The 27,951-nt window shown below is 39.6% G+C and overlaps 1 pseudogene; it reads left to right on the plus strand.

The window, feature by feature from the left end:
• Nucleotides 1-1,071: 1,071 nt before the first annotated feature.
• On the plus strand, nucleotides 1,072-27,341 carry LOC136996587 (transmembrane protein 164-like; annotated as a pseudogene).
• Nucleotides 27,342-27,951: the final 610 nt, after the last annotated feature.

Consider the following 27,951-nt stretch of genomic DNA (forward strand, 5'->3'; position numbering starts at 1 on the left):
CCCGGAACAACCCTCGGGTGTCTCATGGAGGCTGGTTTCGAGAGGGAGGAGGAGGAAAGGGAGGCAGCTAAGGGAGAGCAGAGGAAGGAGAAAAGAACAGAGAAAGGCGAGCGAGAGGCACCTAGCAGAGGACGAAGAGGAAGAAGCAGCAGCGAAGGAGAGCGGCGGGGGAGGCAGCCGCGAGAGGCGGGAGCAGCCGCGGCGGAGGGAGGAGCGGGCGGGCGAGCGCAGCCAATCCAGGGGGCTCGTCCATTTTTCGGTGCGAGTCAGGCACGTCAGCGGGGTGATGCTACGGCACTGGGAAGGGGCTGGGAGAGCCGCGGGACGCGGTAGCGGTGGGCACAGCCCGGCCGCTCGGGCTTGTAGGCGCCGCCGCTGAGGGGAACACTGCTTCCTCCTTCCCCGCCCGCCAGGGCCAGCCCCGTGGCGGGGGGCGCCGGGCCCGCCTCTGAGCCGCGCTCGCTAACGGAGCCGCTATCCGCCCCCGCTGCCGCTGCCCTGAGGGCGCCGACCGCGGCGCGCGGGCGAGGGGCCGTTGGGCGCGCGGGCAGCGGCCGTTGGGCGCGCGGGCGAGGGGCCGCTCGGCGTCCAATCAGCGGGCGCTCGGCGGACAATCGCGGGCGCTCGGCGTCCAGTCAGCGGCCGCCGCTGGCCGCGCAGGGCTGCCGAGGGGCGAGGGGCGCAGGTGGGGGAGGCCGAGGCCGAGGCCGAGGCCGAGGGGAGCGAGCCGAGCAGGACGGCGTTGGGGCCGGGTAAGGGGAGAGAGGCGGCCGCGGGGCGGGGCGCGTGGTGGTGCCGGCCGGGGAGAAGGGCAGTCCTGTAACGTTCAGGCGGGGGAGAGCGAGGGGCGTTAGCGGGGGTGGGAGGGTAATGGGTCTGGGGGCGAGGGGCTGGCGGCGCCGTTCAGTGACCCCCTTCATCTGTAACTCCTCTCCCCTTGCAGGCTGTTGTTTGCAGTTACCGTCCTGGCGTCAAGAGGAAACCCCCAAATTTAGCCCTGCTCTGAGCTGGGCTGCTGGCTTCTGAAGCTCGGGAGGGAAGGAGTTTACAGAGGGGACGTCCTTACCTTTCATGTTTCGTCAGCCCGACAGCATTTTGGCTTTGATTCCATCTTGCTCCTACCTGTTGCCAGATAGTGATGGGGAGGAGAAGAGGCGCTATCCCACCATGTCCCGTTACAGCCTCCGTAACCTCCTGGACTGGCTGTACGGGGGGGTGGACCCCAACTTTGCTGGCAATGGAGGGCCAGAGTGTGCTGCCTTTCTCTCCGGGCAGCAGCGTCTGCTGGAGAGCTTGGTCTTCCTCAGTGTGGGTTTTGTGGAGATCCTTCTGTCCTTGTGGAAGCTGAGGCAGCTGCATTTCAGGGAGCTGGAGGGTCATCTGCTACAGCAGCCCCAGGCTAAGCAGGAGAGCTTGGGCAAAAGTCTGCTACTGGTGGCTCTCTGTCTTGTCTTTGGGCTGGAGGTGGGGTTCAAGTTTGCTACCAAGACTGTCATTTACCTGCTGAATCCATGTCACGTGGTCACTATGATGCAGGTAAGGCCCATGTGTGATTACCAGGAAGTTTGCTTTAGCTTTATACTTGCAAAGCAGTATTTTTATATAGTCAGTTGTGGACCAAAAGTGCATAGCAAGGGTACAAATGTCAAGAATTGATATAAACATTTTAATACTGATTTAGTTTTTAACTGGCTGAACTGAAATCTCTGAAGAAACAAAAGTCAAATGAAAATACTAATGTCAGACTTCCTGCTTGGAAAGGCAAAAGATAAAAACTCTCATTAGTTACCTTTACCTGATTATTGCTTCAAAAATAGAAAATGCTGTTTCCAGTGACAGTAGTGGTAAAATTTACCAATTTACCAATTCACCAAACTTAATGAAAGCAGGCTATTGCTAAAGGACCTATGTAGTTCACAGGTAAGTTTTTCAGGTAAGCTTTTTTCAGGGATGCAAATGTGTTTTGTGAAGTTGTTGAAGAAATGAATTACTGCTTGTGCAGAATTTTGATTTTGACTTTCTAATTTTAAAAGCCGAATGGTAAGGAAATCAGTGTTACCTGTGTCACATTTGTCTGTGGGATGAAATAACCGGGCTGGCTGAGTACCTGTGGATACACTGTGTAACTTAATGACTTGTGTCTAGCTTGCAGATGCACTTTAATATACAGTTTGTGTAGCTGTTGGAATAATGGAAATACTCATAAACAATTATTGAACTGTGATATCTGTGATACGAGCTATATTTTCCAATAGTCCTGTACATGTATCTAGAAGTCACCTTCACTGAGACTAATTATTTTTGACATCTCCCAAACTCCTTTATTATTCTGTTTAATTTCTCTACTGCTCTAGCCTCAACACTGGACAATTTACAAAATTTAAGCTCAAAAATTAATAAAAGAATGTCAAAAAGACTTTCATAAAAGCTGCCATAATAAAAACATCTGTCTAATAGCAATAACAAATAAAAATCAAACCAATGTAGTTCTTACTCTCAGTCTCCCTTTGCAGAAGGCAAAGGATCTGAGGCAACTGATCTAGGCTATATCAGATCAAGCCAGTTCTTACTTTCACTCCTGGAGAGTATTTCCTGAAAAAGGAACGGTAACATTTTTTCTTGTTGTACCAGAGGTCTAAGGAAGACGGGTATCCTTTTAAGAGGGGAAAACCAAGCTCCTTACAGAAATATTCAAGACATTTACAGCGATTAACTTGCTGTTCCAGAACTTAATTAGTAGGGTATGTAAATTCCTTAGCAGTGATGCAACGTTAGCTCATAGGACTATAGGACGCTTGCTGCCCATAAAGTGGTAACAAGAGCTGTGCAATGAATTAGTCAGTATTGGTAATGAAGTGGATGTTAGAGAATATTGGACTGAAGCTGTCTAGAATTGCTTAGCATAACTTGCTTAGCATTAGTAGCTAAATTTGCTGAAGCCTTAGGCCTCGGGCTGTGAATTTTTACCTAGATAAGTAAAAGGGGGCCCCAGAGCCGGTTCAAGCTGGAGGGATAAAGAAGTTACATGGACAGCAGGAGTAGCCAACCTTGAAGATAAGAAAAGAAACAGCCTGCCTAGAGACAATGAAGGGGCCCAAGGAAGAAGGGGAAGAACCCAGACCTAACTATTACTATTGGTCCAAACTATCTCTTAAGGGGTGGGGAATTTAGATTGTAAGGGTATAATTGCCCAGAGATTTCTTTGTTCGGGGTCCCTCTTCAGAGGCCCCCAGCTCGAGCTGTAATTACCGCACGTGTATCACTAAATTTTATTTCTCTCCAGTCTGACTTCGAACTTCTGCCTCAGCAGGAACCTTGGGTCGGACCCTGTTATGGAGGCCAGCGAGCCTAATAGTTTCCATAACATGGAAAACATAAGTTATGCAAGAGCTGCAGAAATAAAGTAGTAAATTTTAGCTACTCTAGGTAGTAGCCCAGCAACATATTGGGACATTTACATCTTGAAGTTTGAGTTTCTCTCAACATCTGAGTATGCTGGGGTTGTAATAATGCTGATTTAGGAAAATCTGCTTGCATCATGGCCTTTTTTTTCCCCCTCCACCAAAAGTGATTCATAGCAAATGTACTAAAGAGGCACCGCTGGATTAAAAAACAAACAAACAAACAAATAACCTCCCCCCCCGCCCCCCAATTCCTTTCCTTTCTTACCATGTCCAATCTGGCAATACAGTTAAATGGAAAATAGAAAACTAGGTGTGTCTGACTGTGTTCTTCACCTCTTTCCAACTCATACTGGTGCGCTTGCGCATTGCTGAAGTCTAGATTTGCAAACTGTGAAAGATTGTTTGAATAAAATTATTTCTGTATGAACTGGAAAAATCAAATAATGGAAACCTCTGATATCTCAAAATTGATCTGATAATTGCAGCATAAGTAATGCTTTAAAGTGCAAGAAGTGAAAATACTATTAGGGGTTACCATAGTGCATGCAGATTAGAAAATTAGTTCGTATTAAGTGAGCTGTCAGGTTAATGTTAACATAGTTCATTGTGGTTTCATAAAGTTGCAGTCTTCTGTGAATTTTAGGTGTTTGTTCCAATATTAGATTTTTTTTCACACTTCTGAGATGTGGATGCATTTTAATATTTTTGCCCCTAGGAAAACTGATAGAATCAATCAAAGCCCCTAAACCTGCTGCAAGATACCACTTTATTTCAGTGGATATCTAGCCTTTTTTCCATGAATGTTATTTTTGACTTCTACCTAGAGATATTATTGCAATGTCAAGGAGTAATTTTTTTGTAAATTCTGACTTCTAAAAATGAATTTATAAAACAAAATACCTGTTTTTCCCAGTTCCTTATTTCCTTTGAGTGGTTATGCTTGCTTCCAGTGATTAAAAGGGAAGGAACTTAACAGGAATTTGTGGAGGGCAAATGTAATACTTTGTGATAGCTACATATCGCTATCTTGTCAATGCTGCCAGGAAATTAAAGGTAGGGAAGGCATACTTTGCAAAATATTCCTTTTGGATTAGTTGACAAATGAAGAGTTGAAAGTAATTTTGAAGTCCTACAGAATGCCTCCTCTCATACATTACCATAGGAATAGTGAAGACTGCCTTTCATCTCTCTGTGCTTTTTGCATGGGAGGAGAGGATTGATACACAAGGGAAAGAAATGTTCCATTGACCTCACTTAACAGTGGTGTGAATCCTTATAGACTTTGTTCTGTTTACTTCGTAGAGAGAACAGTGCATCTAAGTCCAAACGAAGAAACGTTTTGCTCTAGGTCATGATGTTTCTGTCTTTTGATCCCTGTGCAGCTCTGTAGTCTCTCATGTGATCCTGTTTGTGATTACAGGAGTTTTCCTGAATGAACTCATGCAATATTATCTTGATATGGTCTTCAGAATAGTCCTTTTACATACAGGCTCTACTACCTACCACAGTAATGCAGATGACTAATAAATTAGATTTAAGAAAATAATGATCTCTGATGTTTAAGGAACTCAGACATGGTATTTCTTGGAAACTCCATCAAGTACTGAATGACTGGATCACATATATGTTCACTCTAGAAAATTTTTAAGCATATTACTGCAGGGGGGAAAATATCCTTTTCCTTCTTTGCAGTGTGTCCCAGACCTACAGATATCACTTGGAGCTTTCTCCTCTTTCTTGGTGCATGGCTCAAGAAATGGAATGTGGAATAGGCTGATTCTTGGGTTGGTTCAATGCAACCATGAGTTTAGTCTCTTTCAGGTCTCCTCTCAGTAGACGAATAGTTAGGCAGTGCAATCTGCCTCTTCCTTACAGTCTACAACTTATAACAGCCCTGCTGACCCATCATGTGTTCTGGTGTGACCTTTGTATTTGGGCTTGTGCAGAGGGAGTGCTGGTCGTGCAGTTCTTCATGCCAGAAATATTTCCCATGGGGATGGACGATATTTATGGCCTTGCAGAGCAACTAGGAATTTGACTGGCTTTCTGACTTCTGTTTTATTCTGGGTCCTCAGGCTTGAAGTGAACTTCAGTTTGCAGATTTACCAGTGTTTTGAATTTCTTTGTAGTTTATTACTTGAAAAGAATCTCAGAATCTCCTGATCCTGTGCTGGTGAAAGATTGAAACGCTGCTTTCTGTCTCTCAAGCATCCTGACTCGCAGTGCTGTGCCCGCATTAAGGAAACGCGCGGATAACAAGTCCTAAGACCACACACGATTTTGTATCTTCTCTTTCTCTCACTCCCATCACCCAAAATCTTTTTCAGGTTGAAGATTCTTGATGTGTTAAGTTGATCCATGTATAGAAGCTATTCAATATATTTTGATCGTTCTTGTTGACTTCTGTAACCCTTTCCCAAATCTGCTGTGTTTTCAGTGGCGTGTGTATAGAAGTGAGAGGGAAGGGAATGACTAGAACTGTGCCCAGAATTCAGCATGTCAAACAATGGATGTTTTATAGCTTATTTTTCCTCTCTAAAATGTTACTTTGTACATTTTGGGCTTCCAGTTAATTCTTTTGTCCTTCTTTTCCTTTGTAACATGCGAAAATGTAATGGGTAACACATCTGGCAAAATGAGGAGGGATATTGAGGTTGTTTCTTTAGCTTTTTTCTAAATTGAAAGTTTAGCTATTCTGCCTTGAATGTATGCAATGATGATCAGATAAAAACGTGTGTGGAAGAGCCTCCTTCAGTGTACTTTAAAATAGATGTTGTCTTGTGTCTGCAACGTATCAGCTAGGATGGGGGCTATTGTCTCTGCTAGTCTGAGCAAGTAAAACCTTCAGAGTTTCACCAGGAAAACAGAAGCTGGGTACTCTTCACAGCCATGTCACTAACTTAATATGATATTGTTCAGTTTATAAGACTTGGCTGTTTTCTACCTAAAGGCTAAGGATGGTGTTTCCAGTATGAAAGTGAAACGTAATATTATTACGGGATGAGTATGTGAACACTCAATATGTTAGAGCTTATGAGTGTCTGCTGTGAACGAGATATTTTCAGGCTGCTAATTACTATGTGAGCTGAATGATAATGCTCTCTAATGTTTAAATGTACTCTGTGAAATAATCTTTTGTAAATCTGATACAAGGGGTCTGTAAAGCGTTCCTTTTAAGAGGTGGTGAGGTTTATTTATCATGGAAAGTAGGTATTTAGAGAGAGAGTGCTTGATATTAAATTGCTAAAGCTGAAACATTTGAAGATCTATTCCACTGTCTTTAAGTTTTAACATAAACATTCTAGTTAAATTCCCTGCTATCCTTTCCAAAAATGGAAGTCAAGCACATTTTTCTGAAAGATCCCTCATAACAGAGGGACTTGCATGCTCAAAATAGTAAATATTTCTTTTGCCATCACAAATCCTGAAACTGTGTGTGTTGCTGTAGAGCTGACCTGAAAATGAGCAGCTGTGAATCCTTTTCTCTTTTTTGCCTGTCTCTGAGGCAGTAAAGTATTTTTGATTAGGCTGATGTGTTCGTCTCAATCTTTGTAACTATTACGACCATACTTTTTAAATACTTGCTATTGTTTCACCACAATGGTGAGATTCAGCTGGTACACTAAGATTCAGCTGGTACATAGAGTTGTACTCTAGTTTTTCCTCTGCTGTTCAGTAATTGGAGTGCTCTGCAGTCAGAAAAATAAATGACTGGTGTGATTAAGACACATTTCTGTTTTGATTATTTTGTGTACACAGAGAAAAAAATATATATATTTTTTAAGATGTAGGAGATAAAAAGAAAAAATAAAATATGTACTGGAGGAGTAGAATTTTCTTCATTTAAGTATGAACAATGCTTCTAATGTAACACCTCTCTTCTGTCATACTTATGAATGTAAGGAAATCATAAGATACCTGAATTTAAAGCTTCAAATAAACTAGTAGGACTCTAAGTGCCTTATCTCATGGAATGTTTAAAAAGTTTGACTAATATATACAAAGAGCATGGGAAAAACTAGGTATTATAAAAGACCTGTAGAAAACTTTTATGGTCCCCACAGAAGGGAAAATTTTATGGTCCACCACAGAAGGGATATACTCCACAGCTGAAGGAACTTTAGTCTAGTTAGTAGACAGTCTGTTGCAAAAATATCAAACGATGGAATAATGAAATGTAATTAGTAAGTGCTGGACACTTTTCCCAGAAGCCATATGGGCCTTAATGTGTAAGGTGATATATAGACCTCACATAAGATTTTGTGGTATATACTTTTTTTTTTTTGCCTTTGCAAAGAAAGCCTCAACTAGCAGATTGTCATCATGCATCCATTGTGTTCGCTTACTCTTTAACCTTCCTTGATGAGTTGAAATGCCTTGCTTTTTGAATAGAAGACTGTAGAGTTCTGTACGACTAAGGAAAAAGATTTTTTTTTTCCTGTGAGTGTGTGTACATTCTAAACTGTTATTGAGACTGATGGACTTGAATTAAAACATACAAGTTGATTAGAGAAATAAATGGCTGTATATTAGGAACCTGCACTGGAAATAAAATATTTGAAATGTGCACATTTATTCATATGGTAATAACAGGCCCTTTTAGACACAAGGGCTGAATAGAATGATCCAGGCTTCAACCTTTCTATTGTTGCTGTAGCAAGTACATGACCTGATAGTAATTAATTTGAACATCTATCAGTTACCTGGCCAGGTATGCCCTGTAGCACTTCAAAGAAATATGTTTGTTGAATTTATCCAACTTGTCCCCAAAGCAGATATGTTCTTCAGATATTCTCACTTGAAGGGATTTAATGATTTGACTAGTAGCCTGACAATGAAATAATCTATTGTGCACTTCTTTTAGAAACAAAGAAAAAAGCATGATCCATTTTTCACTGAAATACTTTCTCTCACAGAGCAGACTAAACTAGGTAGGATTTTCCCCCCCACCCTTTCCTCCCAGTAGTGGGCAATATTAAAGAAAAATGGTGGGGGGAGGGGGGGAGGATTTAGCACTGAACACTTGCACATTTTTTTTCTTTGTATTCTGAGTAAAACTTGCTGATATGAAGTGTTTTAAGTTGCTGTGAGAGGTTTGGACAACAGTATCAAAGGATGACGGTTATCCTTGAAAGTTGGATGGGAGACTGTTGCTAATCAACAATATTTTATTACATAAAGATTTAAACCAGGTTGTATTTATGACAGGAGTCTGGCCTATAAAAAGAAACAGATATATGCTGCTCACACTGCATTATGTTACTTTTCATCTTAGGAAATAGCTAGTTAATTACTGGTGAAATTTAAACAGTACTTCAAAAATACTCTATGGAAATAAGGCAACAGGCGTATTTAAAGATGACTACTAAGGTTATCCATAGAACGGATACTGAGATATCCTCCGGTCATGATAAGGTCCCTGCTGTGCTGAATACCAAGCATTTATGATGACAAAGCTCTCCTTTGCCTCAGCAGTGCAGGACCCAGCTCTTGAAGATCTAAGTGATTGGTAATACAGTAATCTGCTTTACAAAAAGCCCTGAGAGAGAGTTAGATATATCTATATCTAAATATATATATATATATTTAATAATGACAGAATTTCAAATGGACTAGAGTTTGACTTGCTTCTTAGGAACTGGCAGAAGCTGAATCCTAGATGCTGCTCATACTGCTTAAATCCTTGTATATGTAGGTAATGTTAGACCTTTTAATTTGTTCATGATTTTTAGTCTTTTGCAGCTCTGCTGTAAAACAGTCCTTCTAGTTAGAAATGATCTGTGACATACAAAACTGGGGAAGAAAGATGTACAAAATAGAGTTTAAATAAGATTGTATCATTAATTTCTTTCTTTTTTTTTTTTTTCCTAATGTTTCAGATTTTTTTTCTTGCCTGTCCTCCGTGCCGGGTTGCAATGATTCTTCTCAGGTAATGCCTTGTCCTTGCTACATTTCTGTCTACTTGCATGATGTGCTTTAGAAGTTGATCATGGCTTAAGTCATAAAATATTAAGATATGCATCCAGCCCTTAGTTAGAAAGACATACTGGTTGGACTGAAAGATGAGACCTTGAAAAGGATCATGGCTTCAATTGTGGGTGCTGAGTCCACTTACCCTTGTTTCTTTTGTACTGGTGGTGGCTTTGGTCTCACTAACAACATCCATTAGTTGATGAGAGCACAGGTGTCCTTCTGCAGATTAACCTATGGGCTTGTTTAATTTATGTCATGTGCCTTGTACTTTCTGATTATCTTCACTGAAAACTAGTAGCTGATCTTCATGGAAGGCCATATGTACAGTATGGGTCTATTTTTTAAAATGTGGAGATAAGTTAAATAGTTAAAGCAAATTCTTACTGATTTGGCTATTTCTCAAATGTGTGCAATCTATTCTATAATATTGCTTATCGTTACTAATTTTAGGAAGTGGTCTAATGGACTAGTGCAGTAGAGTCCAGTAAACAGCCCATACTTTTAACAGGTTTGTGCCTATAGGGTCTTAGAGTTCTTGTTCTCAAAGGCCCTCTCTCACGTGCATTGCATGATAGGGGTACCACTAGTCATGTTGTGGGGAGAGTCATGGGACTTCCCAGACAGAATGATAATCAGGAATGGCTGTAGTTGCCACCATGACAGTTCACTCGTCTCTTTCTTGTCTTGGTCTAGGCAGTGCCTGGAAAATATGATGCTGGGGGCATGCCTCATGAATTGTTTTGAAGGTGCTACTGTCTGGCTGCAACTTTTCCCTGCTGCTCCTTATTTGGGCAGGGAGTAGGCTGAATACAGAGATACAGTACTAGTGCCTCTTCATCTCAGAGAGCGTGCAAAGTAAGTCTGGTGTCTAGGAAATCCTGGAGTTACTATGCATTTGCAAAGGCCTGGTTGCAGGGCAGAGGCTGCAGTATTTGTTCTTCTTCAGAATGAGCCTTTCTGTTTTCTGAGGTCCTGATGTGTAAATGACATTTGAAGAACTGTTTTGAAATTGTAATACCTTTTTTCTTCCCCCCCCCCCCAAGTTACTTACAAACTTTGTAATTTTTAATAGAGTTTATGACAGGCAGTGGTTGTATAATGAATTTTATGCCTTACTTTATCTCTTATATAAAGTAAACTTAAACAGTTCTGACCTTACTTCTGTGTGCACCTGATGCAACAGTGGTTCAGGGAGAGAGGACTGAAAGCTGTACGAAATACAGCACTGTAAGTTAAATACTACTTTCTTTCCCTGTTCTTCTCTTGGGATTCACTGTTGCATCTTGACAAATATAATTCTTCTTTTATTTAAGTGACTCAAAAATCAGACTTCTTCCAAATTCCTGAAGCTTTAGTTTGATGTCACGTACGTTTATGGAGTTGGATGGAAGTAAAAACTTCGTCAAATATCTATTTTAAGCTCTGAAAGCAAAATGAACAGCACAATTTCAACCATTTAGCAGCCTGGACCATGAACAGGATTAATATGAACAGGCAGTCCAAACCTTCTAGGAATCCAAAGTTCATTCTAGAAAGCAGTCCTACTTCAGGAAATTATTTAAATGTTTATTTAAAGAGAGTTTTTATCCTGGTTATTGCAGTTAACAGTGGCTTTATTCAAATTCAAGCCAGCAGAATTTTCTCAGATCTCTTGCTACCGTTTATGAAAGACATACTACATAAAATACTACATAACTATACATAACATATACATATGACATACTACATAAAAAAGTTTGCATTTCATTTCCAATCTGTGAAAATAATGTCTCATCTCTCTTCTAAGGTTACAGATGCATATGTTAAATGGGGCCCTCTTGGCATTGCTGTTTCCTGTTGTTAACACGCGTCTGGTGAGTGTACTATACCTTTCCTTCTCTTGTGTGTGTTTCTACAATGCTTTCTCTAGAAACGTGCTTGACCCTTGCTTGAGCTGTCTTTAGAGGTGGCTAAATGACACAGATTTGGTTTAGGAGGTATACTTCTAAAATACTAAGCAAGTTCTGACAGTTAAAATTTCTTGCTGCATGTAAATTCACTGGCCATGGAAAACTTCTTTATTCCCATATCTTTGTTTCTGCAAATATTTCCTCCCTCTTAATTAAATTCAGCAGGATACATACTGTTTGCATAATGAATCTGAGTGATCTATAAATACCTGCTGGATTTGTGTATTGAAGAGATATCTAAGACACTGAGAAAACGATGGGATGAGAGTGTTTCACTCAAAGCAGGTAAGTTAGCTCTTTTGCTAAGATCTTTCTGAAGTACTAGATTATCACTGAGTTGCTTCTTTTACTATGAAGAACTTGCCACTTTGAATATGGTAGTCAGATTACTAACACTTGCAAGTAGCTGCCTTTCTTCATCCCAGTCCTTTTTGTAAAGCTATCTAAAAGGTGTTTCTTCTACATTGCTGGAGCAAACAAACTGCTTTCTGAAATGCAATTTTTTCTTTGTAAGTATTTTGACGGTGTTTGAGACAACGGTATTGAATGCCTGAAACTGAAGAACTAGTTTCTTTTCAAGCAGGTGCATGTAAAACTATAAATAAAACTTAAGTGTAAAAAGAAGGTTAGACTGTAGAATGGCTAAGTTGTGAGATGGAGCTGTCAAGCGTGACTTCTTTTGGAGGTCGGTTGCTACACTGCCCTACCTTTTGTCCTTGTGTTTTACAGGGTAAATTGATTATGGGGGAAAAAAAGTTAATGAAAAAAAGTAGTTTATATCTTTCACATGATTAGGTTAATTCAAAAGTCTAAGCTCTTTTGTAGGGTGGCAGCAGTGCATTCAGGAATGTAGCCATGGCATCGTATCGTAACCAGGGTAGGTTTAATCTAGGAAACTTTGGCAAGCAAGACCAGTGAAGATGTGGCAATGCAGTTTGTGTAGGCTGCTAATACAAGGGCATATTCAGGGTTCGAGTTGTATAGTTGGTGCTGAAATCTCTGCTGCCAAAGTTTTGATATTATTGGTACTGAAGCAGGCTAGATTGTTAGTAGATGTATGCCTGTCAGCATCATTTAAGCCTTTGAATATGCTATAGATATGGTCTTTTATTTCAGCCTGGTGGGAGCTATTAGTCCTACAGATGATAGTTTGAATTAGATTTTTTGCTTCAAGTTATTTACCTCAATCAATAAGCTTTTTTCCTGAGTGAAGTCACATAACAGCCCTCCTACGATCAAAGTGAATGCTAAGTAAATATATTTGGTTTTAGGAAAATTCACAGTCCACTTTACCAGCCTGTAAATTCCTGGTACAGGTCACTAGAATGGATCCAAAATACTCGTCTTGGAATTTTTTGTGATTGTGCTTATAAATCAATGTGGAGAGTTAATAACGTGGAGAGTGGAAGTGTGGAACAAAGTTCTTTGTCGGTTCCACCTTGATCTTTAAACTGACAGTGAACATGATGGCTTTGAAAGCAGCTTCAAGGAAAGCATGTGGCCCATGGTTAAAATGCTGTAGTGGGAGACTAAAACAACTAGAAATGGGTACACGTGAGTATGGGAGATTCCTCAGGCCTGGAAAATGCCCAGTGTTGTTGGTGTCTGTCACCTGCTCTCCCCCCAAATTAGGCACAGCAGGGTTTCTTCCTCCAAGTTTTCAAAACTGCCACAAAATTCCTGTCTTCTGGAAGAAAAATTAGCCTGTTGGTGTCCTTAGTAATACTCAAACCTATCAAGAATTAATGCTAAGAAAAGTTGTCCTGAATCTGAGCCGGATAAAATATTTCTAAGGATTATTTTTAAGAGCTGTTATGCATGCACATATGGGTACGTATGTATGTATGTACACATGCTTGCTCATTTTTTTTCAAGTAAAGATACCTTTGACTTCTTTGCAAGAATTTTTTTTGTTGCAGTTATTTAAATGTTTCTTCTAAGATAGTGTTCACTCTTAACTTTACCTGCTTACATATATATGGTGTCTGGATAAAATGTTCATATCTGTATCTGTATAGCATATGAATTAATTATATTATTAGCAAGATTATTACTTATCTGTATTACTGGAGTCTGAAGTTGCCATTGCAGATCTTACAAGTGGTTGTCCATTTGCAAATCTTGACAGTCTTAGTAGGATTAAGTATAAAAATCTGCTTCCATATTGAATTTTATGGATGATATGTTGATTGGCCACACTGGTAGCTAGGAGACCTGAAAACTGAAGATTTTATTATGGATTTGAACATGGTCTTTTCCTTCCCTTCTTTAAGACTATGAAACTTTGCACTGAGACATGGTTTAGTTACCAGAGAAAGGATATTAATGGCATTCATCTGTAGGCTTTTGCACGTTAGAAATAATCTTCCATACAGCATAAGACACACATGCACAGAAGGCTTGATCATCGTTCTCAGATTTCAGTGTATTCAGTAGCGTAAGCCTAGAGTTTCTTCAAGATTTAGGTTGTCCTTCCTAATCTGGTAACTACACATATTCTTTTTCATACTAGAAATGCTTATTTTCAGTTTGCAATTGTTTTTCCTAAAACTAGTTACTGCTGAATAGAAAGGGCATTAAATGAAAAATTCAAATATGATTTCTTGATAATCGAATACTTCTCATTTCATATTTCAAATTAGGTAGCTTTCTGATTTCTATCAGATTTTTAGGAGTAACCTTTTAAGGTTAAAATACTAATGTTGAAATGTTTTAATAAATCATTAGCTTGTATTTTCTCTGATATTATAGTAGATCTCATTTATATTTGGGCAGTAGTGATTGAACAGGAAAAATACAGACTACTTATATAAAATTCTGCCCTTAACTAGAGGTAGAGGAGCCAAAGGACTATGTCCAAGAGAAAATATTTTTGGAATAAATACAGCTCTAAGATATTTTTGGCTTAACAGCTGCTTGCTAGGCCGGTCTCTTTTCTGTGTGTCTTCTGGCACAAGATAATATGGGTGATGTTTTATAGCACTGCAGCTTTGGCCCAAATTATCTCTTGGTAGACACGCATTCTGCTCTATAACTGTCATTGCAATTGTCTGCAATGACATTTTCCTGAAAGCACTGAATAACTCTTAACACTTAGTCGGAAGTTCGAAAAAAAGCGCAATAAATTTGTCCATGCTCTCTGCTCCTCTGCTCTGATTTGTAATGCCTTCCTGAAAAGCTTTTGACTCAGTCAGGAATGGTCATCATTTTATGCCTCAACTTTTTATTTCAGTTTTGTGATATTTTAAGACATATATTTTACTGTATACATGGTTGATATAAAAACTTTGTATAGCTAGTTACATCTGTAAAGAGTTGTAATAGATAGTGTCTGGCAGAAAGTAAGAGCATGAGAAGCTGGACACCTGACCCAACTACTCATTTAAAAGTGGGGGAGGGAGATCATGCTTCTGGGCAGGTAGGTGGGAGAGAGTTCTGAGATCAGTGAGATCAAGGAAACAGGAGACTGTTGCTTCCCATCACCTTGAGAGATTGTACCAAACTGACATCTTCTATCTTGGACTCAGTTCTACAGATGCCTGATTGTGTCCCTAGAGTCATTACATGTAAGCTGGTTTGTACGATCAGATTGAGTGACCAGGAGACTGGGATGCCTTTTTATGAGATACAATAAACATCAAATCTAGCACTGGTCAAATAAGGAAAACACTAATAAAAGTTAAAATAAACGCATACCGTTGAGCTCAGCAGTGCATTGAACAACTGCATTTTCCTAACTTTCTTGGTCAGCTTCATCCTCTGTAGTGACAGGCCAAGAAAAAAATTCCCTCTCAAGTTAGCAGCGTTTGGGTATGTCATGAGTTGGAATCCTGGGGGTTTGCCCTAGCTGGATTTTCTGGCATTTGTATACTAGTAAAAATATAGTTGTTGTTCTTGTTTTGTTATGTTTCTGATCCCTTCCATCCCTGTAGCAAGGTGTTTTTCCTAGTCCTGTGTTCCACCATGTCTTAACTCTACTAATCTTCAGCACAAACAGATTCTCTTTATAAATCTCATGACTGTGCTTGTGCATGCTAACACTTCCCTTTGGTAGCAGATGCAGATTCTGATTCTCTCCCTCTGTGTATATATGCCCACCCTCATAGGATTAATTGAAAATGAGAACTAGATAAAACTGGATAGAACTGATCAATTAATGCTACCTTAAGGGATTATATTATAATTCTCTCTACTGACTGGATTGTGTAGACGATGGCAGATGCCTACTTGAAATTGAGATTAGGGTTTTTTGGGTGGGGGGGATGACACTCGTCAATATGTATTTGTATCAGTTACAGACAAGCAGGTGTATGGCAGGAAATCTGAATGCAACAAGCTGCCCCTAAAATATAAGAAAAGGAATTGTTGCAAATAAAATCTGGGGAAACTGGTTGAGACCTTAGCACAGATGTCACACGGATGGGTGCCTGATACTTAGCTACAGCCCTGTTACTCACTTATTTTAAGTGGCTTTGCTGTTGACATTAATGCCAACATTAGCATATCTTTATTTTTGCCTCACTCAGGTATGTGGGAATCCCTTATCTGATCTATGCCAGGTGGACAAACTGGTGCCTGAGCTGTAAATTGGCTGAATAGTGTAACAGTAACTTGAGCCCTGGTCAACTTCTTGGCTACTTGCCAGTTTGGATGTCTGCTTGAGAAATGAGTCCTAGCAGGACTGGAAATAATCTGTTTTCTGAAGGCCACTTGTGTTTTTGTTTTGGATTTTTTTTTTCTTTTTAAAGACTTCCATGTCTGTCCTTAGACCATTCTCCTAAACTTCTCTGGCAGCTGTCTCTCCTCTGCCAAGTAAGTTATTTGCTATCCTGAGTATGTTGAGAAGTAACCAACATCTGTTACATGGGCCTAGTAGCTGTTTGCCCCATGATTTCTGCATTGTACAGCTATATATACACACACACACACACGCACACACACGCACACACACAGCCCCTATCTCCCATTTCCCATATACTGTGGTTTGCTTTTCAGGTTAAATTTAAAAATCTGCTTGTGGTTTATTTGTGGATTACTGACCCTGTCTAGGAAACTAGTCCTTAATTATAAGTTATGAATCTGGGTTACTGACTGTGTCTAGGAAAGCTACTGGTACAGAATGCCAGTTGATGTTTCCTGCAGACACCTAGCCTTCCTGCTGGGTGTGCTATAGAAAAGGGCAGAGTTGAATGACTTTTGTCCCTTTTTCTGTCATACCCTGCAGTCTTTGTAGGGGATGGTGGAGGGAGAGTTCTTGCACAACACGGTGCTTGAGCTGTTGTTGCAAATATAAAACCAAGGAATAAATAATTAACAGAGGGAGGAGTACTGCTTTCAGAAAATAGAGCAAAGTAGCAACCTCCTATTCCACTGAAAACCAACTGCTGAGTTGAAGTGGGTTTACACTAGTTGCCACACTTTGCAGGGCAGGGAGGAACTCGCATCTAAATATCAGCACTTCGAATAGAGTTCAGCCCAGAAGCCTATAGTTTTGAAGAGCTTTTTCTAAATCTTAGTGCAGTCAATGGAAAGACCTAATTGTTTCCTTAGGGCAATAGCTGGTTTAAGTTAGGGCATCCGTTACGTGCTCAGAGGACTGCTGTTGATGGCTGTGACTTTTCTTGCTCAGATAAAAGACAGAGATGAGTTCTAATCCTTCATCACATAGTTTCTCTTTTCTGCAGTCTCACAAGCAGTAGAAGTGGCTGCTAAGAGTTTAGCTAGACCACTGAACGTAACTTACCTGTTCCTGGGATGAAAACTTACTGCCTGCTCACTATTTATTCTTGGTACGTCTCCAGTGAGCCCTTAGCAAGTCTCCTGGGAATGTGGCACTTTTGAATCTGCACCATACTGGGCTGATGTGGGGGCAAGCAGCAGATGTGGCTACTTTGAGCCGAACTCTTCCTGGAAAAACAAAACACCGTATATATCTTCTAACAAAAATTTCATCAGAAAACGTAAAAACTGAATAGTCTGAATGTTTATTTCAAAATATGCTAACATAGTACTCTGGATATGGTATGCCTGTTTGAAGAATTGTGTATGTCAGTATTAGGTTGTGTTTTGAACATAGCACGATTTTATACCAATGTTAAAACCAGTGACTGGACAATGAACAGATTTTTCTTCGAGTAGGAACCTTTAAAGGAAAAGAACCTATTATCTTGAGTAACAGGGCAGCCTGTACTCTGTGTTCATTTAGACTGTTAAGAGCCTAGAATATGAGTTAGTAGAAGAAATGGATAATTTGTCATTTTGTCTTGTACCTTTATTAGTTTTAATGCCCTGAGAAGGGAAACAAGGTGAAATGCAGGAAGAGTGATGCTAGCAGCCTGCAAGGGAGAGAGGAGTTTAGGGCAAACAGTCAGCAAACAGATTGAAAATTAATATACAGATTTCAGAGTGGTCCATCTTGGTAGTGAACATTCAGTGTTTCTGAATGTGGGGACGGGTGTGGATAAAGAAATATACCATCAAGACATTGGTCTGTTACTAGGGAATTCCTTGTTGCTCTTGAGAGTGGCTGCTGTGTTCCACCAAAGGCATCTGATGGGAGAAGACACGTCTGTTGGGGCCTGTGGCAAGGGTCTACTTTAGTTTGTTGGAGTCTGGATTTAGATCCTCATGGCCTTTGCAGCTGCATACCATCAAATGAATTGATGATGAATTAACTCAGGAGGCAGTATTCTGAGCTCCTTTGTGTTCTGTGAATAAGTGTTGCTTTGATTTTTGGATATCTCAAACTTGATCACATTCTAAACTGCTGATTTGTTTTCATGAAGAGGTTTTTAAAATCCTGGATTGACGGATGATCCTTTCTGTGTTGTCTCCACTTGCAAATTCTTGTTGCACATTCAAGATACCTATCTGCTATCTGTGAATGAGTGTTTATTGATAAAACAATTTACACACCAGACCTTTAGAGCCGGATGAGTCAGTTGTTCTGTACCACTTTACAGTTAATCTTTTGTGTTTGTTCTTTTCTCTTTATTGTAGCCTGGCTGTACAGCTTGAGTGCCTGGCTGTACGGAGAAGTCTGCGTTGTCAGTTCCATACCAGGAAATGCACTTGCATAATTAGCCGGGCTTCAGAACAATCAATCTTTCACAGCAAAAAAATGTAGTTTTGTTTTACACAAAAAGTTACTGTCCACACTACTGCGGCAAAATAACTGTTACTCTGTTCTCAGAAGTGTCCTGAGTGTGATGTTTGTGTAACTGACCCTCACAACTCGGCGAGTGCAGAAGCCCTTATGAAACCACAGGATCCTAGAGAAGGCTCCTTGGCAGGGACTGAGTGCCTCGTGTTGTATTGTTTCTATTAGGAGCTATTGTTTCTGAAGTGTGCGTATTCCAGCTGGGAGAGGTACAGGGATTTTTTTCCATTACTAAAGCTGCGTTAGCCTCTTTTCAAATCTTCTTGTTTGATTTCCTTATTTTGCCCTAGGTGTCTTTCAACAGGTAATACAGGAGACAAAAGAAAGATTAATATTGAAGAAACTTCAGGATTTCTGTGAAGTTCTTGCTTTTGCATACTATTATCTTGGTTGGTTTTATGTTTTGATACAGAATACTTGGAGCAAGTTAACCCAACAGCTTGTATGGAAGATCCTTTAGCTTACTCTCCCAAGAGTTGGCTGAACATGTTGGAGTTTGCAATCAGGACACTGATAGTGTTTAAAGTATTCAGCTGGGGGATGCCAGGACTAATGGAATCCAGCTGTTGGGTTTAACAGCTTTTACATTCAAAATTGGATTTAAAAAAATTGTAGACTTTAAAACATCACTGTAGTATTTACCTGCTCTTTATTGACTTATTTAGGAAGAAAATTGAACTGTTTCCATCTCTGACTTCTGCTGATGCAGATTTTTTTTTTGTGGGGGTTTTGGGGTTTTTTGTTTTTTGTTTTTTTTTTTGAACAGACAAGCCATGATAGTAATACTTGCATCCGGAGTCACTTTAGCATTTTAGCATTTAAAATGAGCCTGCGTTTAAACCAAAGCTAATGATTTGGCTTTGCATTATTCCTGTGAGATTTCAGACTCAAGTAAGGGTATTGTCCAATTTTCACATCTGAAATATATTAGAAAAGTATGTCTTTTCAGCCTTTTAAGTGAACTGCAACAACAACTTGGATTCTGAAGTTTGAATTTGAATTTTTCCTGCCATTGTTCAATTTTAAATGTGTTATGGTCTAGTTTGAACCTTTTTTTTTTTTTTGTAACAAATGGATATAGACAAAAACACTTACAGGAGATGGGAATAACTTTCAGATATAGTGTATTACTTTTTCTAACTCGTACAGAGCTAGAATTAGAATTAGTTGGGCTCTGGTTCAGGTTAATTTTAGAACAGTATTATTTTAGCACAGTCTGTCTGACCTCTCCTGTGAGAGGTAACATGAATTCAACTAAACAGACAAATGTCTAACAGTAATTTCTCAAAAGTTGTTAGTGGTAAATCAGGTATTGCTCATCTGCTAACAGGTAACTTGTTTATATGCATTCTTCTGCAGCTTGAAGATTGACTGGTATTCGTCTATTTTGAATTTTGTTGGTTTTAAGAGAAGCGCAGTAGTTTTGCACATGTGTGCAGTTTGCTAAATCAGGTCTTTTGAAAATTTTTGCACAGGCTCTCCCAGCAATAACTTATTTTTCATTACAATGATTTTAAAATATCTGCTTTATAGCCTTCTATCACTTGCAAGCTAGCAGTTAACTTTTTTTGTAAATAGGCTGCTGCCATGTGGGGGGGTGTTTGATTACTTTGCTTTTTTGCATTGTTGTTGGTAATTTATGCTAACTAGGAAAAGGAAGAGAGCAAGCTTATGTTATCTTATGTTATTCCTCCTTTATTGTGCTGCTGGCTAATTTTGCGAATTCTCTGCTAGAAGCACTGTATTGTGTTAGCGGCAAGGAGGATGGGATGGGTACAGATAGCTGCGTTTTCAAAGCACTGACCATTAATGTCTGTCATCACTTTGTTAATATACACAGGTGACAGAAGAACTTAAATGAAGGGATTCTTGTGGGGCATGAGGAGCAGTTTTCCTTCTTAAAAATGGTTCCTTGTGACTCAGGTGTTAATAATGAAAAATATTTACAAATGTTTTCCTTATTCCTCAGCTCCCATTTGAAATGGAAATTTACTACATCCAGCATGTGATGCTCTATGTTGTGGCCATCTATCTGCTGCGGAAAGGAGGTAGGTTGGCACTTTGCCCTTTGTATGTTGAATTCGTCCCACCCAATGGAACAAGATGTGCCTAATGGCTACCACAAATTTTGCTCTTTTTCTTGAAGTATATATTACTCTTTTGTATGTTGTTACTTAATAGCTTCTGGTGATATGTTGGAGTTCCATCCTGGATAACAGCGTCAGGCCCTGAATTAGGGGAGTAAAAAGATGGTCTTTTGCCCAAAGGCTTATGTTGTTTTCAAGACTTTTGCCTTCTTGGATGTTTCTTGGGAAGTACTGCACCTTAAACTGAGCTGAAAAGATCTCTTTTTATCATTAGATCCCAGGTAAATATTAATCAGCTAGTTAGATAATTTCTTGGAATTTTGAAGCTCTAATGAATTGTAGTGGCGCACATTAGTAAAATAGGCTAGCTTGCTTGTTGTCTGCTCAAACAGGATTACTATCTTGCATTCACTTTACTGTACTGTTGCAGTAAGTGTGGGAATCCTAAACCATTGCGCCGACAGGGGGTTTTCTAATCATCACCCCGAGAAGGTAATGTAGAACGTATTCCTCAAGCGCGATGCTTTGTCCCCCTCTAGTGTTGATGTGCCCTCAGCCGCATTGTCCAGCAGAGCTGCATTGTTTCATTTAGGAAATAGAAGCTCATAATGCATGGTCTGGATGTTCAGTAGCTTCAATTGACAACCTAGGGATGTGATGCCAAGCAGTGGGATACAATTTAGCACATGCTCAGAACAAATTCAGCCTGTTTCATTCTGGTGAATCTCTTGTGTTTTACAGCAGCAGCCGCCACTTATAATCCTTTGCGCTTACTATACTATAAGTTTGTAACCTTCTTTTTGTTCTTGACTATTGAGTGAAGTGAAGTAAAAAATGATCCAAAGAAAAAGTGAAGTACGGTAATTCAGAGATCATTCTGTTTGTCTCTTGTTAGTGAAATATGCCAGCCACATATTTGTGCTGTGAGCAAATGGTATCATTCCACAATGGTATGGAATAAGAGTTAATATGTGGCTACTCCTTAGCAGTAGAGTTCAGGTGATAATCCTTCTTACAGTTTGAGATCTCCAGCATATGGAGCAATCTGATGTGTGAGCAGATGTACCTGAAGTTCCAGGAATATCCTTTATGCTTAGTCAGAGGCCTCTGTATCAGTGTCACTTCAGTGTCAAACAGCGTCGTTGTATGGTTCAGACATATTAGACTGCAGGGGGAGCTAAGTCTCCAGCATCCTCTTTGTTAAAATGGGTGTGCAAAATTCACAATTCAAACCCAGGTTGTCCACACTGTGGAGAGAGTAAACTGATTTGGTTGTATTTTGGGCAGGGGAAAAAAATAAATCTCCGCTTGCAATCAAAAGAAGAGTAATTTTCTACTACCTTATGCTTAGATGGAAATACAAAAGAGTATTAGTTTCTGTTAAATTCTGTAAAGATTTTCACAAGCCTATTTTTTGAGAAGTTTGAATAAAAATAAATAATTAGTAAGGACACTAGAACTAGCACAAGACTTCATGGGGGAAAAAGTATAAAAGAAATGTAGTCTCTGTTCCTTGTTGATCTTTAGATTTTAAAGCCACACTTCCATTGCCTAGATGACAAAATTAACTATTTGACTTGTCCAAGGTCACATGAGTTCTTATTGCAGAAGCAGATGATGAACCCAAATCTCCTGAATCCATATTAAGTCCTTCCCAACAGCGCTACTGAAATAATAAAGTTTAAACTGAAATATCCATTACCATGCTATTTCAACACAAGAGCAAATATACAGCCTACTTGGATGCCCCTGATCTGGAATGGTCTCAACTGTCTGGGGCATGAGCGTTTCTGAGAATGAGATTAGTGCCAGACTGGCAGTCGGATTAAACTTTTTTGAATGTGCTTAACATACCGTATAAGAACTGCCTGTGATTCGTAGTGAATAGAGAGATGGCGAAGCTCACCGCTACATATCGAAATTGATTTCCCATGTGAGCAGCAAATAGCTTGTGACAAACCCACCGCAGGCCGTTCAAACAACCTCTCAGTTGGATCTCAGTTTTCCTTTTTGTATGCCGTTGTTAACAGACTGTGTGCTAAGGAAAGTAGATCACCCTGGCCTGTTAAACAGTCATCTGTTAAATAGCACTGTTGCAGAGAGGTAGCATCTGTAGCGATTATTTATCTAATGAGAAATGTTCACAGAATATCCCAGATATGAATTTAAAATTAGTATCCCAAAACACATGTGGGAATCCAGATCGCTCTGAAATGTTTCTGTGTGGAGGTCGTTGTTTCCTTTTTGTCCCTCGATGTCTGGATAATGACACTGCTGAATATCATACTATTGTTTTCAGGATTGTGAAGTCTAGCAAGCGAGGGGGATTTTCTATTATTTGGTGAGATCAGAAGTCTGTGGAGTGTGAGAGTAACTTTTTTTTTTTTTAATTTTGCAAGAAAAAAAAGAGGATGTAGTAGTGCAAAATTCTTAGCTGGAAGAACCTGAACAGCTCTCCTAAGCGTCTGCTGAAACATGATTCTCTGACTAGATTGTTCGAGCTGGATACGAGAAACATGGGTTCAAAGCCAAACTATGCCATTGCTCTGCTTTGTAATCTTGGGCAATTTACTTAATCTCTTAAAGACTGCCTTCTTCCTCCAAGCCTGTTTCATAGCTAGGACCGCTTGTCTATTTTAGAGTTTTACACGTTGCCTAGTGAAACAATGTAGGCCCCTAAGTTGTCCCCCAAATATCAAGGTCTCTGAATCCTAGCTTTTCTGAATGTTTGCCTCTTTAGTCTAGTACCATCTGTTCTCAGGCTTTATAGAATACTTCTGAAATAACATAAGTAAATGTCAGCCAGGTGAGTTCATGTGAAAACAAATATGGTATAGCACTACTCTGCCAGTTCCTGGGAGCTGTTTTAGATAGCTTAACTTATTTAAGTATTATTTTGTATATTGCATCTAGGTTAAAAATGCACCTAAAACTGCAAAGACAACACTAAAAACTTTGCAAGTCAAATGACATTTTCTTTACAGCTGGGGAGGCAGCACAAAAGTTTATGTATAGCTTGACCAGGTCACTTAAAGTTGGTACTTTGGTAATAGAGCTGTGGTCGCTTAAGCTCTGACACCAAAGCTACTTGCTTCCTCCCTCACTATCTGTAATGAAAAACCATACGTCAGGTGGTATCATGTATCTGCCATCTTACCGACGTTTTCAGGTAGCAGAGTTTAATTAATATCATTGCTATTTAAGTAAAGCTTTCTGTACTAGTTTGTAAACAGGATACCCCCCAGCTCTTAGATCATACTTGCTAAGTATGTTAGAAGTATTAGACGAGTCTGAATTTTCTCCCTTTAACTACAGAGGACTCCGTTATTCATATCAAGTTCACTTTTAACTTTGGATTTTGCTTGTAGTTCAGACACTTCCTCTGACCTTCATCCGCCCACTGGAAAAGAACTCTTATAAGCTGCCTTATGCTTTCAAAGTAGCTTCCCTGCTCCTCTTTGTCATGGCTGCATCAAATCACAGCAATGGTATGCAATTGTATTTTGGGTAAAATTACAATAATGTTGTTGTTTATTAAAGTCACAGTGAGAGCGATTGATATATGGGGTGCATACGTGTGCTGTCATTCAAGTATACAACCAACTTCTTGCTCTTTCCTGACTAGGAACGGAGCCGCTGTGTTATTTTCAGTGGACAATGGATAGCTCTACTGCTTTAGAATGTAAAGTGCAGGTAATTTTGGGAAGAATATTGTAACTTTCAGAAATTTCTCTTTAAATTACATTGATTTTGCTGTAGCTACCTGGCATGACAGCCAAAATTACAGAAAAATAAATGCAGGAAAGGATTGTAAAAGGGCAATAAGGATGGAGAAAGCAGTCCTCTGGTAGTTTTAAAACAGAGAGCATGCATGACTGAATGGTGGTGCGGTGAAGCAGGGAAAAGGAGTTATTTGCCTTTTCCTTCATAAGATACCGTACATAGGCATACTCATACCAGCTTTAGTGTAGTGAGTAGTCATAGCTACCTACACATGTGCATAGTTATTCTCAGTCCCCAGTAGGCTTGTACAGCCTATGCTGAAGTCTATTGAATCTTTATGGTTATTGCGGAATGTGCTAGCTAGTGAAGGGTAATATGAATATGCCCGTCTCTGCTACAAGGCATCGAGTAATGAATATACGTATCAACATTTGATAATATCTAACAGGGCAGAGAGCAGGCAAAGGCAGATAAAAATGACAGTGTATTTTTATAGTTGTCTGAAAGTCTACAGCTTTTTACAGAGTCTGAACAGCATGACAGTGTGCATCTTTTTTGTGTGTGTGTCCCTAGGTTATTAAAGTCATAAGGAAAGTAATATTTTCCCCACATCTTACTAACGTGTCTGTTAGTAAGACTGACAACTCTGTAAGCTGTTTCTGTTCTCGCTATATGTGTGACTATTTAATTCTAAAAATAGTCTTGCATCTGAAGGTACTTTTATTAGAGTATTCTTACTTCTTTGGTAAACTCTAGATCATGTGACATTGTGTTTTTTTCACTAAATTGCCAAAACTCATTTTCAGGAGGAGAGGCCCAAAATACTGTGGTACCTGCTGCTTCATTTGAGGGGGACAAATACTTTACAGCATCTGTGATATCTACTGAACGTAAAATTGTTTATAGGGTATATTTGAGAGTATCTCCACAGCAATTTTCACTTAAGAGCATGGTCTGTCACTAATGGATTGACTACTTTATAAAGGTTTTCTGTTCCTATGCATTATTGGTGCAAATTACTTGAATAGATGTCAACCAACAATAAAATAGGAAATGGCTATCAAGCCACGCTCCAGTACAGGACTGCGCAGTAATTGCCACTACCTGGGTTAGTTCTGTGCATGCTAAAGTCATAGCTCCCATAACGAGCAGGTGTCTGAGTACGATTAACAACCTGCTTTTAGATACATTTAGTACTTCTGTGTTAGAAGGAAAAATTAGGTAAATGAGGTGAAAATCACTGGTGTTGGTGGAAAATAGGCAAGCTTAATGAGCTAATATACTGTACGTTTTAATGTTGGAGCAGAAGGAGGGAAGAAACTGATCCAGATGCTCCAGGTAAGAAGTAAGGTTCTCAAATATTAATTACTATAACAGTAGTCACTAGGTTATCAGCTAAAACCAGATACCCCAACATCTAGAGGAGAAAAGAGGATTTTCCATGAGTGTTTGGACACAGTAATTCAGCTGAATACTAATGTATTCCTTTCTTTTCAAGGCATCGACACTCCAGAACCACTCTCCAATTTCTGATGGGCTCTTCTGTCTACTGGGCTTATGTTCGTATATCATTTTAGCATCTTGCAGATTCTGGGATTGGTAAGTAAATGTGCATTAGTACATGGATAGTTTGCAGGTACATTCAAAGTAAAAACACTCACTAGTTTTTCAAAGTGTTCAGATTCCCATGGATAAAATTACTTGAATACAAACTTTTAATTGCACATCCTAATGGCCATTTGTATCTCATGTTTCACAAGTAGTGGCAAAACCTTGTATAAATCAGCTATGCACGTGTATAAATCCATCTCTTAAATGCACAACTGCCTTCAGATCTGCTTTCCTTCTGAAAGCTGGCCTACTGATGGTGAGCAAAGGATTGCCAGCTAAACACTTTTGATTACTCTGGTAATTTGAAAATTACCATTTTAGGTGTCTGAATCAGTGCAACACAAAATGTTACTAATTTATAAATCTGTTGTCCATTTCCTAGGTCACAGAAGTGAATTTGAACGACATGTTATGCCCAGCCATCTCGGACCCTTTTTATGGGCGCTGGTATCGAATCTGGGCATCTGGACATCAGACTGTCATGACTATGACTCATGGGAAACTTGTAATGCTACTGTTTTACAGCGCCGTCCCCATCTTTAAATGTAGCGTGGACTTGTTTAGATTCCCCACTAAGAAAACAGACTGAAATTTCTCCTCGGGGAATAGGTACATACAGGAAGCAGAGACACCTATACTCCTACTGGAAAAGAAAGAGGAGGGATGAGAGGACTGTGTGTTTATACTTCTTCCCACAGTTTATTGCCTCAAAAACACCTCTGTAATCAAGTGAGTGTTTTAACTGCTGTTTCTCACTGTTAATTGCCAATGGCAAAATTAGTGGCCTTATTCTGGAAATGGTCCGTGTTTTATACATTTTGTGTAGATTACAGTAGAATCTTGCGAAGCCACCCTTTAAAATTAGGCCCAGGATCTGTCCACATTCCAGCAAAGAGAGTGTCAGTGCTGCCTCGTTTTATGACTTTTTTTCTACTAAATATCAGTACACTTACATCCCGGAATAGGAGATAAAGCTGAATTATAACTCATCACTGATAAGAACAGAGCATATCTTGAAGTACATCATCCTAGCTTAACTCTTAGTGCTTGAATGTTGTCAAATGGTCACAGTGAAGAAATGTACACTGAATCTCCCAGTGACAAGTGTGAAACAATGAGGTTCTACTGTATTTTCATTAAGCTGGTTGAAAATATGGGAGAATAACAACAATAACTTGTTGCAACAATATTTGTAACAACAAAAATTGTTGCAAACAAAAACTATGTTTTAATCGGCTACTTTATTTATAAGCTGCTGTAGATTAATATCCAACTAGGTCCCATTTGTCTTAAAGCTTTGGAGATGTTTTTGAGTGACTGGAAAAACACCAGGTTGAAACTATTTCAAAAAGCCGTGTAACATCTAGGCTAAAATAGGTATTTCATCCACTGTTCTGACCTGCCTTTGAACAAGATGGTTATTGACATTTAGCTTAGATTGGAGCGGGAGTAGAGATACAAAGTGCAATGCGAACATCCAATTTTTTTTTTTAAACTTACTAGCTTTTGAAACATTCCTGCTCTGTGCTCTGCACTGACCTCAGTAGAGTGGTTAGTGAGGGAACAAAATTAAATTATTTTCTCTCTACAGCTCTGATATGCTCTGTATACAGATTTAGAAGTATAGGTATAAAAAGCAGAGTTAAATCAGTCCACCCTCTACTGGAGAGGCAGTGTTCCAGTTTACTAGTATGATTGCATTTATATGAAGAGATAGCACTAAATTTCTTGTTGACACGTTTTGGAGTAGAATGGGATGCAAGTAGAGAGCATTATAAACAGTCAGCTGGTGAACCTCTTCAGCTCTGCCACGTCCGGAGGGGGAAAGGGCTGCGCGGCAAGATGGGAACTCGTGACCTGTAGCTATTCCGATAGTTAGTTTTAAGGCCATTGTTTGTGCAGACTGTTGTATTTCAGGGCTGCAGGAATTTTGTTGTACAGACGTTTGTTGCAATTTATAGATTCTTTTCATTGCATTGTCATGGCTGTGACTTGTAAGATAAAACAAAACCACCATACCTCCTCCTTCAGCTCAGTCACCTGAA

The sequence above is a fragment of the Apteryx mantelli genome, unplaced genomic scaffold (assembly GCF_036417845.1).
Source record: "Apteryx mantelli isolate bAptMan1 unplaced genomic scaffold, bAptMan1.hap1 HAP1_SCAFFOLD_48, whole genome shotgun sequence".
NCBI classification, from domain to species: domain Eukaryota; kingdom Metazoa; phylum Chordata; class Aves; order Apterygiformes; family Apterygidae; genus Apteryx; species Apteryx mantelli.